A 15682-nucleotide genomic window follows, 5' to 3' on the forward strand; every position below is an offset into this window, starting at 1 on the left:
TGGAGTGCTTGGGGAAGGCGGACCTAATTAACTTTCTCGACTTCTTATTACTTTTTACTACGTTCAACTTGTTACAATTTTTTAAGTTCAGCCAGCGGTAATTTTCTTGCATGGTGGCCGCTAACGCCCCAGTTACCTGCCCCGGAGGTTTGTGTATGTAACAGCAGTGTACATTTCTTCACCTTGCCGCTGCTGTCCGGTAAGGCGTGTAATTTTGACAGCTTTCTTGATTGTAGGCCGGTTGGTGATTCCTCTGCTCTGGTGGTTTCTCGTTGCGGGGACTCTAAACCAAGTATTCTGGAAGCAGTGCTGACCGCCGGTTCCGGCTTTGCCGTATTGTTCCATCGTAGCATTTGGTTTATCGGACGTCATGTAGCTTCAGCAAGATTATCTTCAGTCATTCGTTACACTTGTCCGAGTTACCATCTTGTGAAGTGAATGCAACACTTGGCTGCCTATCTCGTAGCTTGCGAAAGTGTTTGTTACTGGACCTTCTCAGAGGTAGATTCCTGGAGCACCGTCTGGATCAGTTGCTTGTTTTTTAATTAACTTTTGCTATTGTATTTACTGTTTTACAGCACGTTTCAAAATTTTTGTATATTCAGCCGTGATTGTGGTCATTTGCCTTCAAATTCTATTTTGTTATTTCTATTTTAGCAGTAAGCCTTAAAACCTTATTTACTGCCATTCCTGGCGTCTGATGCCGTCTACTGAGTTTGTGGCGACTTGCCTTTAATATTTCAATACCTGTAATTTGTAAGTTGCATCGAATTTTAAACAGTTCTTAATTTATTGCCACTTCTTGCCTGTAAGGCCTTCTGCCCAGATAACAGTGGTTTGTTTATAAAATATTATCTATTGTATCTGTATTTAATAGTGATTTGCTAAATTGTAACTCACTGAAAACACTATTATTTACACTGTTGTTTACTTCTTCATTAATATCGTGCAGTATTTTTTATTTATTGCTGAGCCTGGAATTACTGGTTTAAAATAAATTGTGTGTAATTGTAAAAGGCAACCAATAGTAATTGATTAGGGCCCCGTCCAGAATCGTAACCGAATCCTGCCTTCCCTTGACTACTACCAAGTTTCAGCCTCAAACTTTTTTAAAAAGCCGTTAACATACACAACCAAACGTCCTTGTTAGTGCTTCACATTTGATGTTTGTTCTGTGCGCCGGTGAAGTTTCGAACCTTTCTGGCAGATTGCAGGTCGTAGTACAGCTTCAAAATGGCGTCCACATACGACCCACGCTACAAGCAACGTGCTGTTATTGAAATCTTGTGTGCAGAAAAAGAAATCGTGGTGAACATTCATAAACGTTGGTGTGCAGTGTATGGCGATGTTGTAGTTGACAGGAGTACAGTTGGGCGATGGGTAAAGAAAGTTACAGTCTCAGGAAATGCAGAAACAGGGCTCCATGATCAGCCACGCTCGGGACGTCCTGCCACAGCCACTGCTCCACACGTGCTGAATCGTGCGGGTGCCATTATTCGTGCCGACCGGCGCATCACTTCTCGACAATTGGCTCTACAGTTGTCGGTCGGCATTGGAAGTGCGTCTCAAATAATCTAGACTCTTGGATTTACAAAGAGGTGCTCACGATGGCTTCCACCAAAGTTCACAGCGGACAACAGCATTCAAAGAAACGCCATTTCATCTGAATTGCAGGAGCGTTTTGAGACCGACACAGAGGTGTTTCTGTCACGGATTGTTACGGGGGACGAAATCTGGGTGCATCACTTTGTGCTAGAAACGAAAAGGCATTGTGTGGACTGGAATCATCCTCCTTCACCACAAAAGAAGAAATTCAAGACCACTCCATCTGCCGGAAAAGTCATTGTGACAGACTTCTGGGATTGTGATGGCGTTATTCAATGGATGTGATGCTGTGAGGGTCAACCATCAGAGGGATACGTGAACACTCTCAATAAACTCAAGAACCGTTTCGGACGTGTTCGATCGGACAAGAATCCAGAAGATATCTTGCTTCAACACGATAATGCACCCCCACAGACAAGTCTGAGAACCTGGGAACACATCGCCAAATTGGGTTGGACATCATTGCCTCATCTACCCTATTGTCCAGACCTGGCACCCTCGGACTTCCATCTCTTTGCTCCGCTTACATATTCTCTACAGTGAACTCCCTTTGAAGACGACAAGAGTGTCTGTCATGCAGTGAAAACATGGCTACGCCTAGAGGGCAAAAGTTATTATCAGCAGGTAATAATTGCTCTTCCACAACGTTGGCGTACGGCCATATAACTTGATAGAGACTACGTAGCAAATAGGACATGGTAAGACATGTTGTATATCGTCACCAAAATCTGACTCTTAACAGTAAATATGTTATGAGAAAAAAAATGGGTGACATTACTTATTGAGCGACCCTTGTACATTTGTCTAATTCTCTCATTTTAGCCCAACTTTCGGACCAGACGAGTTTTTACTACAACAGCTACTATTTTCACTAATATTTTATTGCAGTGAAGTGATTTTATTGCAGTTCCTCCCTTGGCAGTAAAATCATCTGAAATGTTGGGCAACATCATATTCTACTTCTAACTTCTCCACTGCCCCACGTTTCGATTCCTTTGCGAGGAGCTTCACCAGAACTCCACTAATGTCCTTTGGTGGACAACCACGGTCACCAGTGGCTCCTGAAGAAGATCAACCAGAGGTATTAGAAGGAACCTGTTTTCCTGCTCCAGCATCAGAAAGGCAGATTTCGCTAAAACAAAAGCCTTCTATGCCTAAACACCCACATAAAAACACGCACGCTAAAAATATTGATCAATACCTTTCGATGCGTCTGCCTTGGCAGGTAGAAGTACTTGTAAATAGCTTTCACTAATGCGTTATTCTGTGAACGGCAATCAGTATTACCAATGTGAAATTCGTATTATTATTATTTGATTGCTCCCAGTTTAAAACTCAAGCTTTTATACTAGCTACAGCTATTCTGCATATTCTTCTAGAAGCATGTTGAGGTAGTGGATTATACAGTTCTGAAATCTGGAACTAATTTAATGATATCGAAAATAACCTCATACTGTGCCATTGCAGACGACTGCAGGAGTATCCTAAACCAAAACACAAAAGCTTTATACATTTATATGAGAAAGATCTTCATTTATAAGCACCATATTTCAAGTGAGAACCCATTTCACACCAGTGCACAGAGTAATTTCCAACACCAGAAACGAACTTGTTCCGGGTAATGAGGGTTTATCGATTTTTCTGAATAAAAAGGCTTTGCACTGTATTGTTTTGTCTGTACAGTAGCTCTGACGTATTCCTCCCATTACTATTTTGACTGTATTTTTCTTCTCTTGAACCAAAAGGATGGAAATTGGTGGGGATATTTTGAAGATATTTCAATTTTGAAGGTAGAAGGTACAGAATTGCACGAACAACATAAATGTCAGACGGAGTTAGTTTACCGACGACGGTGAAAGAGACAGTCGCTCTAATGAAAATACTGAAAAACCGCAAGGCTACAGGGAGACATGGAATAAGAGCTTGAAAGGCGTCCACTATCCGTCAAGGAAGCAGTAGCAAACTCTAAGTTCTGATGATTTTTGACTGTGGAAGAGTTGTGATCGGAGCAGAATTATTACTAAATTACCTCCGAGAGGCAAGCAGAGCTGACGGAACCATTAAATGAGTGCAAATGTGTTCATACGCTTAGGGGCATTGCATCACAGCCATGTACTCTAGCCTTTAAATAAAGAGGCTTTCGAAATTGTAGAACACACCATCCTGTCCATGTCGCTAGAACCAGGGAGCATGACAGTCTAATGGGTTTTAGTGAAGCCACCAGAAGCTACTCAGTTATGACCCGCCTGCTATTTGCTTCCTTATTTAAACACCGAGAGGTAGCCACCCTGATGAATACCTCAACAGTGGATTGCTAATACTGCCTACTGATTTACCGTGGATGAGAGGACTGGTGAGTGGCCAACCGTACTCAACTACTCCACCATCACTGATGATCTGCAAGCTGCCATCTTCGTACCTACCAGCCAAGGCTCGTCCACGCAGCCACCTGGCCAACTCCATGTTGCAGTCTTGGTCGATCCGTGATGGTTGACCAGCGCCTAGTCTACTCGAAAACTGGCATCGTGGACCACTGTCGGCAGTTTTCACTCCTTTTCATGACATACTGCCTTCGAGAGCACCAAGTGGGGGACCTGTACTAGGTCACTATGGCAGCCAGTGTTTTCCTCACCTCGCTACCACTGCCAGCCTAGCACGCAGCCGTGGCAATGACCTGCGGCGGCGACGCCACAACTCACTGACGTGGTGTTGGCACTCCTTTTCGAAATTCCCGCTTGCGTCCGACTGCCGACTGCAGTTTTACCTTTGTGCACTCTCCAAGCTAAAATGATGTTGTCATGAGCTGAATCCCCAAAGAAACTGGTACAGGCATACGTCTTCAAATACAGAGATATGTAAACAGGCAGAATACGGAGCTGTAGCCAGCAACGCCTATACAAGACAACAAGTGTCTGGCGCAGTTGGTGGATGGGTTACTGTTGCTACAATGGCAGGTCATCAAGATTTAAGCCCGCCGCGGTGGTCTCGCGGTTCTAGGTGCTCAGTCCGGAATCGCGTGACTGCTACGGTCGCAGGTTCGAATCCTGCCTCGGGCATGGATGTGTGTGATGTCTTTAGGTTAGTTAGGCTTAATTAGTTATAAGTTCTAGGCGACTGATGACCACAGATGTTAAGTCGCATAGTGCTCAGACCCATCAAGATTTAAGTGACTCTGAACGCTGTGTTGTAGTCGGCGCACGAGCGATGGGACACATAATTTCCGAGGAAGCTTTGAAGTGGAATTTTCCCACACGACAATTTCACTAGTGTACCGTGATTATCAGGAATATCAGGAATGCGGTAAAACATCAACTCTCCGACATCGCTGTGGACGCAAAAAGATACTGCAAGAACGGGATCAACGACGACTCAAGAGAATCGTACAGCTCGTCAGAGGTGCAACCCTTCCGCAAGTTGCTGCAGATTTGAATGCTGGGCCATCAACAAGTGTCAGAGTGCGAAGCATTCAACAAAACATCATCGATATGGGTTTTTGGACCCGAAGGGCCACTCGTGTACCCTTGATGACTGCACGACACATAGCTTTACACGTCGCGTGGGCCCGTCAGCGCCGACATTGGACTGTTGATGACTAGAAACGTGTTTCCTGGTCGGATGAGTCTCGTTTCAAATTGCATCGAACGGATGTGCGGGTAGGGTATGAAGACAACCTCATGAATCCATGGACCCTACATGACAGTAATGGACTCCTCAAGCTGGTGGCGGCTCTGTAATGGATGTGTGCTGTTGGAGTGATATAGGTCCCCTGATACGTCTGGATACCTATTTGACAGGTGATACATATGTTAGCATCCTGTCTTATCATCTGCATCCATTCATGTTCATTGTGCATTCCGACGGACTTGGGCATGTCCAGCAGGACAGTGCGACACCCCACACGTCCAGAATTGCACAGAGTGGTTCCAGGACCATTCTTCTGAGTTAAAAACCTTCTGCTGGTCACCAAACTCCCCAGACATATACATTATTGAGCATATCTGTGATACCTTGCAACACCTTGAATGTGCTGTTTCGCATTACAGAGCGGATCTGGTTGTGGAAAGGGACGAAGGTCAATTACTGTTGGTTATACAAGAACACACAACTTTATTGTTATAAACCAAAGAGGAGTTTTCTCTTTAAAACAACGAAGATCATTTCATGGGTAAGGGCCCAAGTAACTTCTCCAAAAGAAGTTTAAATGATTTCTTCTGAAACACCACGACTTAAAGTAACGGCTGAAGGCCTTACTAAGTAAAATCCACTAAAGGCCAAAATAATATTTCAGATCAGCTAAGGAAACTCTTTAAATGCCAAGCGTTTACAAATTCCGGCTAAAGGTCAAATTAAGGAAAATTGAAGTTAATTCTTCGGCTGCAAGCCAAATTAAAAAAAATCTCTGTACTTAATAAAAGAGGGACTTTAAAGATAAGCCTTTACACAGTACAAGAGGAAAACATATTAAGAAAACTTGAGTATCTTGTCGGCTGAGGCTCAAGCAATTACTCAAGAATAACGAAGGACAACCGTAAGATAAACATTTACAGAACATGGCTGAAGGCCGTTTCAAGAATTCAAAATAATTAAAGATAAACCTAACAGACAAGGATTTACATATTAAAGCCTCAGATTCTGACACAAACGGGGCTGAAGGCCTAAATAAAGAGCTACAAAAATTTTAAATAAAAACACGGCTGAAGGCCTACTCTTAAAATAGTTATCATGAAGTTCGGCTGAAGGCCATAACTAAACATAAAACAGCCAATATTAATACACGACTGAAGGCCTTGCACAGTACCTGCGACCAAATAAAATGACTATCACAAACAGCAAACAGTCTTGCTCAGAAGTGTTCCAAGGGATGGCGTGGGGAGGAAACTCTAACCACAGTTTAGGTGAGACAGGCAGCCAAGCGTAACACTAAACAATCGGATTGCAGCACGACCTAGGGACGGCTCAAGAACCAGCCAACAACCGAAACAATTCCCTCTGTCGCAACCGACCAACTATTCCAATACGCAGACAGCATTCATCTGCTCCGTGAAAATCACAGAAGCTACACACAATACGGCGTAAACACACTTGCACAAGAACTCGAACAATCGTAAAAGCAATCACTGTGCAACAACAAGGACGAATGAGTTCGACACACAGAGAGTTTGCACAAACGGTCGGCGACCAAATACGCGTCGTCCGATGAGACGACGGACCGAAGAACCAACCCCGGTTGTTCCCACTTACGTGTGTCAGCGACGGTCGGGCGAGTCTTGACTGTCCGAAGCTGACTGCAGCTCCAACCCGACTCAACTTCGTGCCCAGTTGGAACTCGGAGACACGGCTACCCGGGCACCCTCGCTCCGACCCATCCATGCAACTCTTGCCCATTGGCTACTACATCTCTGCACAAGGACGGAACTGACCCACGTCCGGCAAGATGACCAAGTGACGAGGCCCAGAAACAGACAAAAGACCAAGTAAACGTCGCCCAATGACATGACCAACCGAACGACTGACCAACCGTCGTCCCGCTCCAATCTCCTTCCGATGGACAGTTGTTGTGTCGCCAGCGGTCGGGGAGCACTGGCTGTCCGCACCTGACTGGCGCTCCATCCCCGACTTCACTGATGCTACGTCCGGTACTGAACTCTCGGCAGACGACGACCTGGAAATACTAGCGGTGGCTCCAGAGATGGTACGGCAGTGCACTTATCGATAAGCGCTGCTGCTGCCACTCACCGACAAGTAAACCAGCAACCTAGTGACGCCAGTAAATCGAATTAAAAAAAAAACGAGGCAACAAACTCGTACTGTTAAGGATGTATTCATGTTGACAATTCCCTCCGGCACTACTTCAAACACTGGTGGAGTCCATGCGTCATCGTGTTGCTGCACTTCTGCTTGCTCGCGGGGGCCCTACACGATATTAGGCAGGTGTAATAGTTTCTTTCGCTCCTCACTTTTAGATACCGTTACATCACTGATGCCTCCGACTGTGCTCTTGACCACTCACTCAGAAACTACGCTCGACCTCCTGATAACACTGCGACCCTCAGCAAGTGATTGCGTAAGTACAGCTTAGTCTGTAGCGATATCTCCCCCTATTGTAACTGCATACCTAACTTCATATGTGCAGCATTTCCACGGATGGAATGTCTCGTATACTTCGAGGATTTGGGGGGGCAATAAGTTGCTCGCCGCGAAAATTTCAAGCTGAGTCGATGCGTTCGCCACCAGTAACCACTCTGAGCTCGTTTTATGAGTTGTATGGACCCCTGCTGTTAGCGTTCCAATGGACGAAGAATATCTTCGGTTTTAACATGACGTTCTGTATACTTAAGTGAGGTACCTGCATGTTTTAGCGTAAAACTTCACAGCTGCAAAACCATCGCGTCTCGCAGATTGCACTGTATTTGAGTCACGTTTATCCACAGCAAGTTCACGTATTGGGAATGTGACCAAATTGTAATAAAAATTAGCATTCCCATGTGACCAGTTTGGAACCATGTCACCAAGCCGATGGTGATTAACACATCAGTCGACAACTGTCACAGTCAACGTCTTTCTCCCTTCTCCCCCCCCCCCTCCACGACCCCCCCACACACGCTTCTCTCACATTCTCTCCGCCGTCTCTCATATAAAAGCTGGAAGAACAATTTCAGTGGAATTTTTTTGTGTTGTTAAATAACTAAACTATAGTACTGATGATTATTGTACGGTACTTGAAAGTAATTGTAATTCCACAATTGCGGTTGTCTATTCTGGAAAAAATCTATTGGATCAACACAATGTCTCTGAACCACAGTTTGTGTAACTCATTTCAATGCAGTAAATTTAAAGCCACATTGTTACACATGTCCGCACCATTCTTGGTTTTCTCCTAGACACCCGGTCCCTTTCAACGGTTTTACTTCAATAAAAAAATTCACTTCCTTTACTTGGTTACGCAATCTTCTGCTGTTTTGTTTTTTGTTCACAGTAATCAGGTAAGTGTAATGATGCAGTTTTTCATGCACGCATTTCGAAGCAACGACATCGTCAGATCAGTCATTTGAAAACAAATTTTACCAAAGCTTTTTAGGATTTGAAAGTTTTTCCCCTGAGTGCTTAATTTCATAATGTTAATGAGACACACTACTACTTGCGGAAGAAATACGCCTCTCGTGAGGGAAGGATGTCTGATTGCGGAACTAATGAATAAATTCCTGGCCAACATTTGAAATGAAGAATGAACGCCAGCTCCGTGGAAAGAAGCGATCATAGCACCGATCCTAGAAACGTCGATAAACAAGATTATAGAAGCATTAAAAAAATCTGCGCAGCTATTCCCGAAGATTCTCCTGAGGAGATTTTGATCCTATCTGAATAACCTGATGGATAAGAAGTGAGAGTGATTTATAACGAATCGATCGACTATTGATTAGACATATATACTACAATAATTCATATTAAAGTATCGAGAATACAATAAAACAATGGTAATGTCGTTTGTCGATCTTAAGAAAGCCTATATAACACAAACCGATAAAAGTCAAGAAAGAAAATGGATGAGATTTGAATACCTAAGAAGATTAAAAGTCATGTAAATGTTACACAGAGAAATGCGTAGTTGAGAGTGTAAATGGAAGGAGTTGCCCCTAGGCCTTCGACTTAGAAATGAGAGTCTGGAATAGAGATTGAATGTGACCATCTTTGTTCACGTAATAACATAGAGAGTACTGGATGCAGGAAGCAAGGCACGAAGTAGAATAAAAAGTATCTACGATTATTTGCTGAAAATCTAGGGGACCCTAGAATGCTGGAAAAGAAGCCACTTAAAAAAGCAAAGGATTGTGTATTAGAGGCAAATAATGGGAAAACAACTTTCACGAGAGTGGAAAGAAATTATAAGACAAAAGTTTGGAAAACCACGTGTTTGAAGCAGTAGAAGAGATTAAATGTCAGGGGATAGAAGTAAACAACAGAAATTCTAGTACCCCATTGTTGGTGTTGCACTCTGAAAGAAGAGACATGTGCGCAGGTAGCCGAGAACGATAGAGTGTATTACTAACATGGAGAATAAACTACTGAAACAGCTTCAGGACAAATGCAACTGAAAGATCGAACTGATCTGACGAAAGTTTTCACTAACAGAATAACAGTTCTTGAAGGTGCGTGCAGAGTTGACAGTCTGTCAAATAAAGAAGCACTGCCATAGAAAAAGTCTGTGTACGCGGCACTAACAATGCCTTAGCTTTGAACTGGAGTGCGCTGTGCTCTGGTGAATAATCTCGCTGAACGTCCAAATTCTAGTGTTAAATTCGAGACGTCAAGGTCGACACTGGAACTCGCTCTGACTGTCGACCCACTTCGTATAAGGCCACCTGCTTGAAACCTTCGACCATAGATACTAGTAGACTGGATTTGCTGTGCAGAAGCTATAGGGCTGGTGTGGCTCCAACATAAACCACGGGACTGTTGGCAAAACGTGGCGGGATTTCAAATCAGTGGCCTCCCATCCTATGTTTGTATCGTAGTTTACCCACATTCCTCTATTGACTGCCAAACGCTTCGAACAAAAATTAGTTTCTTATTTGCGATAAATTATGCCAGAACTACATTTGACCTGGATTTGTTCACAGTACCATTTATAAAATCTCAAAAATACATCGCACGCCACTCTGGTGGGCAGTGAGAGAAATTACTATAAATTATCAATTAAAGTAAAATGTCGTTAAAATTCTTTTAAACAGTAAGAGTGGGCTCGTGTCAAAACTTTAAAAATTGGATTCGCCGCGTTTTGAGCTCTAGTCACTTATAAAAGAAAATGGGATATGGGAATCATGTCAACTATAGGTGACAAAATTGTCGACTTTAGGAGCAGGTCCATTTTAATCAATTTTAGGTGCACTTCAAAGGCTCAGTTCCCACTATTTTTACAATAAATTATCAGTTAAAATAGTGATATTTTAGATGAAAGGTGAGACTTTGAAGTTTCTCCATTCACAGGTCCTGTATCCAAAGTTGCCTTCGGTTTTTTTCAGCCTTAGGGAACCTGTGAGTTGGAACGAGAAACAGTTTTACTTCCTTCTGAAACCGAATTATCACAGATACTTCCCAAAATGTAATATGAGTCTGACTTTACAGGCATCACTTTCAACACTTAAATTTACGTGATAGCCTAATTCAAGTGTAAAAAACATATAAAAGTCACTTCAGGAATTTCAATAAACGCATGTGCGCTGTCATAGAAACACTTACACGTGAAATGTAATGCCGTTTCCCCCGACAAAACGCTGAGTACAACCGTAAGCGCAACACGAAACAACCATGTTTTGCCAATATTCACGTGACTTCAGCCCAGAGATGTTGGAGCCACGAAAATGACGTCAGAACCAGTCTATTATATTTATGGTCGAAGGTTGAAACATACTGTGAAGTTGTGCTAGCATCACGTGACCTGCAGAGGCGAGCTACTACCAGCAGCAGCAGCGCCCTATCCGGCAGATGTGGCGCCCCCAGGTACTGCGGCTGTCGTATGCAGGTCTAGCTGTGGTGCCTTGACAGCCCGCATAACTCTATTGTACGGCGCCAGCCGTACGCCACAGCAATTACGAGAAACTAAAAACAAAATTGAGGAGCAAAATGATATCCAGAGACCATCGTATTTACTGAATAAATTATTGTCCCACAAAAATTTTTCAAGGCAGAAATTGAGAATGCTTAAATTTATAGTGTGACCTCTAATATAGAGAATAAGTAAGTAGACTGAGAGAAAGATAATAGGTTTTTGAAAGTAAAATGCTGTGAAAGGTGTTTCAAGCAATTTATGAAGGAGGAGAATGCTGAAGAAGAAATAATAGTGAGTTCAGGGGTTGTTGCAGGAGCCAAGAAGAGGACGCTGCAATGGGCTGCCCATATCTATTGCAGACTGGAAGGATCAAGAGAGACGAAAGCCAAATTATTCAGGCAGCATGAAAATAAACTGAAGAGACCAGGATTCCAAATATCTTCAGATTCATGGAGCAATGGAAGAAGATGAAACTATAGATAAATTTCCATCAGTGTACGGGGACAGGTGAATAAGTATGACTCCTGGCAGTCCAGAACCAAAGGGATTTTCATTCCATTGTGAAACGCAATTTATGTGAGTTGTTGGATTTTTTTTCCCGTAAGAACTCCACGCTCTTTAAAAAGTGCCGGTACTTGCAGCTACATACTCGTACCTAGCTGCTGTATCAAATGGACAAAGTTGTATAATGCGAGCTGTGGGCGACTGAGGAAATGTTGCTCTGAAATCCCCCATTTGCAGATGACACATACAAGATTGTAGCTGCGTTGTTGTGCACAAGAGATTGTACAAAAGTACTTAATAGGTGAAATTGTAGCTCTGAGACATTTTCTGAGACGTACAACCCACGTTGACAAATCCTGGCAGGTAGCCATTCGCGCCCCATACAAAGCAAGAGAGTTTAAAGTAAATAATAACGTATCCAGTCACGACTTCATACTATACACACAAACACTATTTTAATCACAGTCATCACGGTCACATTGCTTAGTGAACTGAAGGATCGATAAAATCAGGTTTCGCCAGCCGTCGCAAACTTCTGATGACCTGCCTAAATACCGGACCATCGAATTCCTGGTGGAGAGGTGGGGGGGGGGGGGGGGGCGATTAATTTATAGTCACAAGATGGCGAAAATCAATAGAAGTTTGTGGCCGTTAGACAAACACTAGTTTCTCCCGCTTCCGTCGACCTGATTATTATTTCCTCTCACTGAACTTTACTTCCTACTCCAAATTTTTGTTTGGTTTCTTTTATTGGTTGCTGAATGAACAAATTGAATGACATCGGGGTTAGGCTACAACCCGGTCTCACTTCTTCGTCAACTAGTGCTTCCCTTTCGTGCCCCTCGACTCTTATATCTGCCTTCTGGTTTTTGCACAAGTTATAAACAGCCTCTTGCTTCCTGTATTTTATCCCTGCCACATTTAGAATTTGAAAGAGAGTATTCCACTCAACATTGACAAAAGGTTTCTCTAAATCTACAAATGCTATGAACGCAGGTTTGCGATTCCTTAACCTGTCTTCTTGCAGAAGTTGTAGGGTCAGCATTGCCTAGCGTGTTTCTACATTTCTTAGGAATCCGAACTGATCCTCCCCGAGGTCTGTTTCTACCAGTTTCGTCATTCTTCTGTAAATAAGCTCTGGCTTATTAAACTGGTATTTCGGTAATATTCAGACCTCTCAGCAATGGCTTTATTTGAAATTGGATTTATTATTTTCTTCTTGAAGTCTTAGGGTATTTCTCCTGTTTCATACATCTTGCTCATCAGATGGAAGGGTTTTGTCTTGGCTGGCTCTCTCAAGGCTATCAGCAGCTCTAGCGGAATGTTGTCTACTCCCGGAGTCTTGTTTCGACTTAAATGTTTCATTGCTTTGTAAAATTCTTCAAGCAGTTTCATATCTCCCTTCTCACCTTCCTCTACGTCCTCTTCCATTTCCATAAAATTGCGTTCAAGTACATCTCCCTTGCATAGACTTTCTATATACTCTGTCCACCTTTCTAATGTCCTTTCCTTGCTTAGGGCTGGTTTTCTATCTGAGCTCTTGACGTTCATACAGGTGGTACTCGTTTCTCCAAAGGTTTCCGTCTGACCCCTATTGATATATGCTTCTATAGCGTTGCATTTGTCTTCTAGCCATTCCTGCATATCCATTTTGCACTTCTTGTCCATCTTATTTTTTAGACGTTTATATTCCCTTTTTCCCGCTCCATATATTGTATTTTTATATATTACCCTTTCTTCCATTAAATTCAATATCTCTTATGCTACCCAAGGATTTCAACTAGCTCTCGTCTTTTTACCTAATTCATCCTCTGCTGCTTTTACTATTTCATCTATCAAAGCTACCCATTCTTCTTCTACTGTATTCGTTTCCCCTGTTCTTGTCAATCATAATGCTCCCTCTGAAACCCTCTTTCAGCTTATCCAGGTCCCAGCTCCTTAAATTCCTGCCCCTCTGTAGAAACCACGCGTTTATCGGGCCTCTCAATAGGCAATCCTCTGTTATGGTTGCACCTGTGGTATGGTAATTCGTATCGCTTAAGCATGTAAACTTCCCGACCAATGGCAAGGTCCATGGTTCAGGATTGGGGGGGGGGGGCGAAGGGGGAAGATTTCCTATGTTGGTTACTGGAAGCTTTTTATCGGGGACAGTGGAAGATAGGAAGTCTCCAATAAATCAGGCTTTCAGTATACTGATTTGTCGGAAACTTCCTGTCTGCTACTGTCCCAGCCACGCTGTACATGATGTATTCTCGAAATTGAAATACCTCTAGTAGGATAAAGATCTGATATACCCACGATTAGCCAAAAGAAGAGAGGCAGGAGAGAGTAATTGTTTCTGGTAATATAGTTACGTTGACAGGCAGTGCACCAGATTTCTTTCTTTAATTGTATGCATGCTTGATAACGACATCCAGCACTACAGCGTCTGCATCCTACTTTACTTTTATGTCAACAAGTTCCTGTTCTGTCCAGTTTATAACATTATTGGCAAATTGACTCTACTCTGAGACCTGCAAATGTGACATCACGCTGGGTGTGAGGTCGAGCACGAGAAACGACTGAAAAACACGTACAGGGTGTCCCAGAAATGTTGCGACGGTGAGTAGAGGGTGTCCTGAGGAAGAAGTCGAGTATAGGAACATGTGTCCGTCATCCAAAGACTCTACAGCGTGCCTAAGTTACAGGCGCCATATCGTGCCACTAGCTGCTTTCGGACATCATTTGCAGATTTTTGCCTGGCTTCCGATAAATATTGGATATTGTAGAGGATTACAGGAGAAAAATGAACTGCAGATGGGAGCCCATGTCCGAAACTGTCATCCACTGAGGCAACAGAGGCATTTCCCCGCAGCAGCTGGCTCCATCTTCTCCAATGTTCATCGTGCCAATCAGTCGCGATCACTGAATAAACAAACTACATTGTGAGACGTCCCACCTACGTTTTGTCAGCGTACAAACTCACATTTGATGCCGAAGGGGATTCCTAGTGGCAGACGCCGGCGCCTAGAACTTCGACGCGCCGTAGCGTTGCCGAACGACTTATCCAGAAACGGGATCTTATCATCCATTTATTCCTCAAGACACCCTGTGATAGAATTTCTTTGGTGTCCTGTATATCGTTTCCCACAGGTTGAACAGAGAATAACCATACTTGGGACAGTTTCATTTTCTGGCCTCTGAGTAGCTAAAATTCGAGAATAGCAACTCCAGGGCATCCTGACACTTGAGGTGACTAGGCAGATTGGGGGTGGACGGGCGGGGAGCAAAACATATGTAGCGTGCATTACATGCTACAAACAGTACTTTTGGTTTCGTTCAGTTGTGTGAGTTTACTATTTAAGGTGATTTTGAGTACGACGCAATCCACAAGGACACTTCTCGTGTAAAAAAGTTGTTGGAACCCCAAAAACATATTTGAATAATCAATGCCATTAGCCAAATAGCCTATCAAACTTGCAACAGCCCCAAGGTGAGTGCTATCAAGTAAAGCAATGCGACGTCTTCTCCATAAGGGAAACAGCTGCTGAAGAAGAGAGAGGATTGGAAAGGACATTGACGGCTACCTCGCCGGGCGGGCTAACCGTGCGGAGGGAGGCGCCTTGTCACGGTTTGCGCGGCTCCCCACGTTGGAGGTTCGAATCCTCCCTCGGGCATGTGTGTGTGTGTGTGTGTGTGTGTGTGTGTTGTCCATAGCGTAAGATAGCTTAGGTTCGGTTAAGTAATGTGTAAGCCTAGGGACCGATGACCTCAGCAGTTTAGTCCCATCGTACTTACCACAAACTTTTCCACGACTATCGCATGTATACATGGTGTTGTGCTGTATACAATGACTGTGCTGTGTCCACCTGACGATGCCGCACACAGACTGACTTACTCGGGTGCAGCATAGTTAAAAAACCATACTCTAGAGAAGGTGTACAGAATAATTACGTTCCCACACATCCGCCTTACGCACACAAATAGCCCAAGTGGTTGCCTATTGGCCAAATGTGAATAAGTTCTATGACGAAAAAGACGCACCAC

Source organism: Schistocerca gregaria, chromosome 6 (genome assembly GCF_023897955.1).
Source record: "Schistocerca gregaria isolate iqSchGreg1 chromosome 6, iqSchGreg1.2, whole genome shotgun sequence".
Lineage (NCBI taxonomy): Eukaryota > Metazoa > Arthropoda > Insecta > Orthoptera > Acrididae > Schistocerca > Schistocerca gregaria.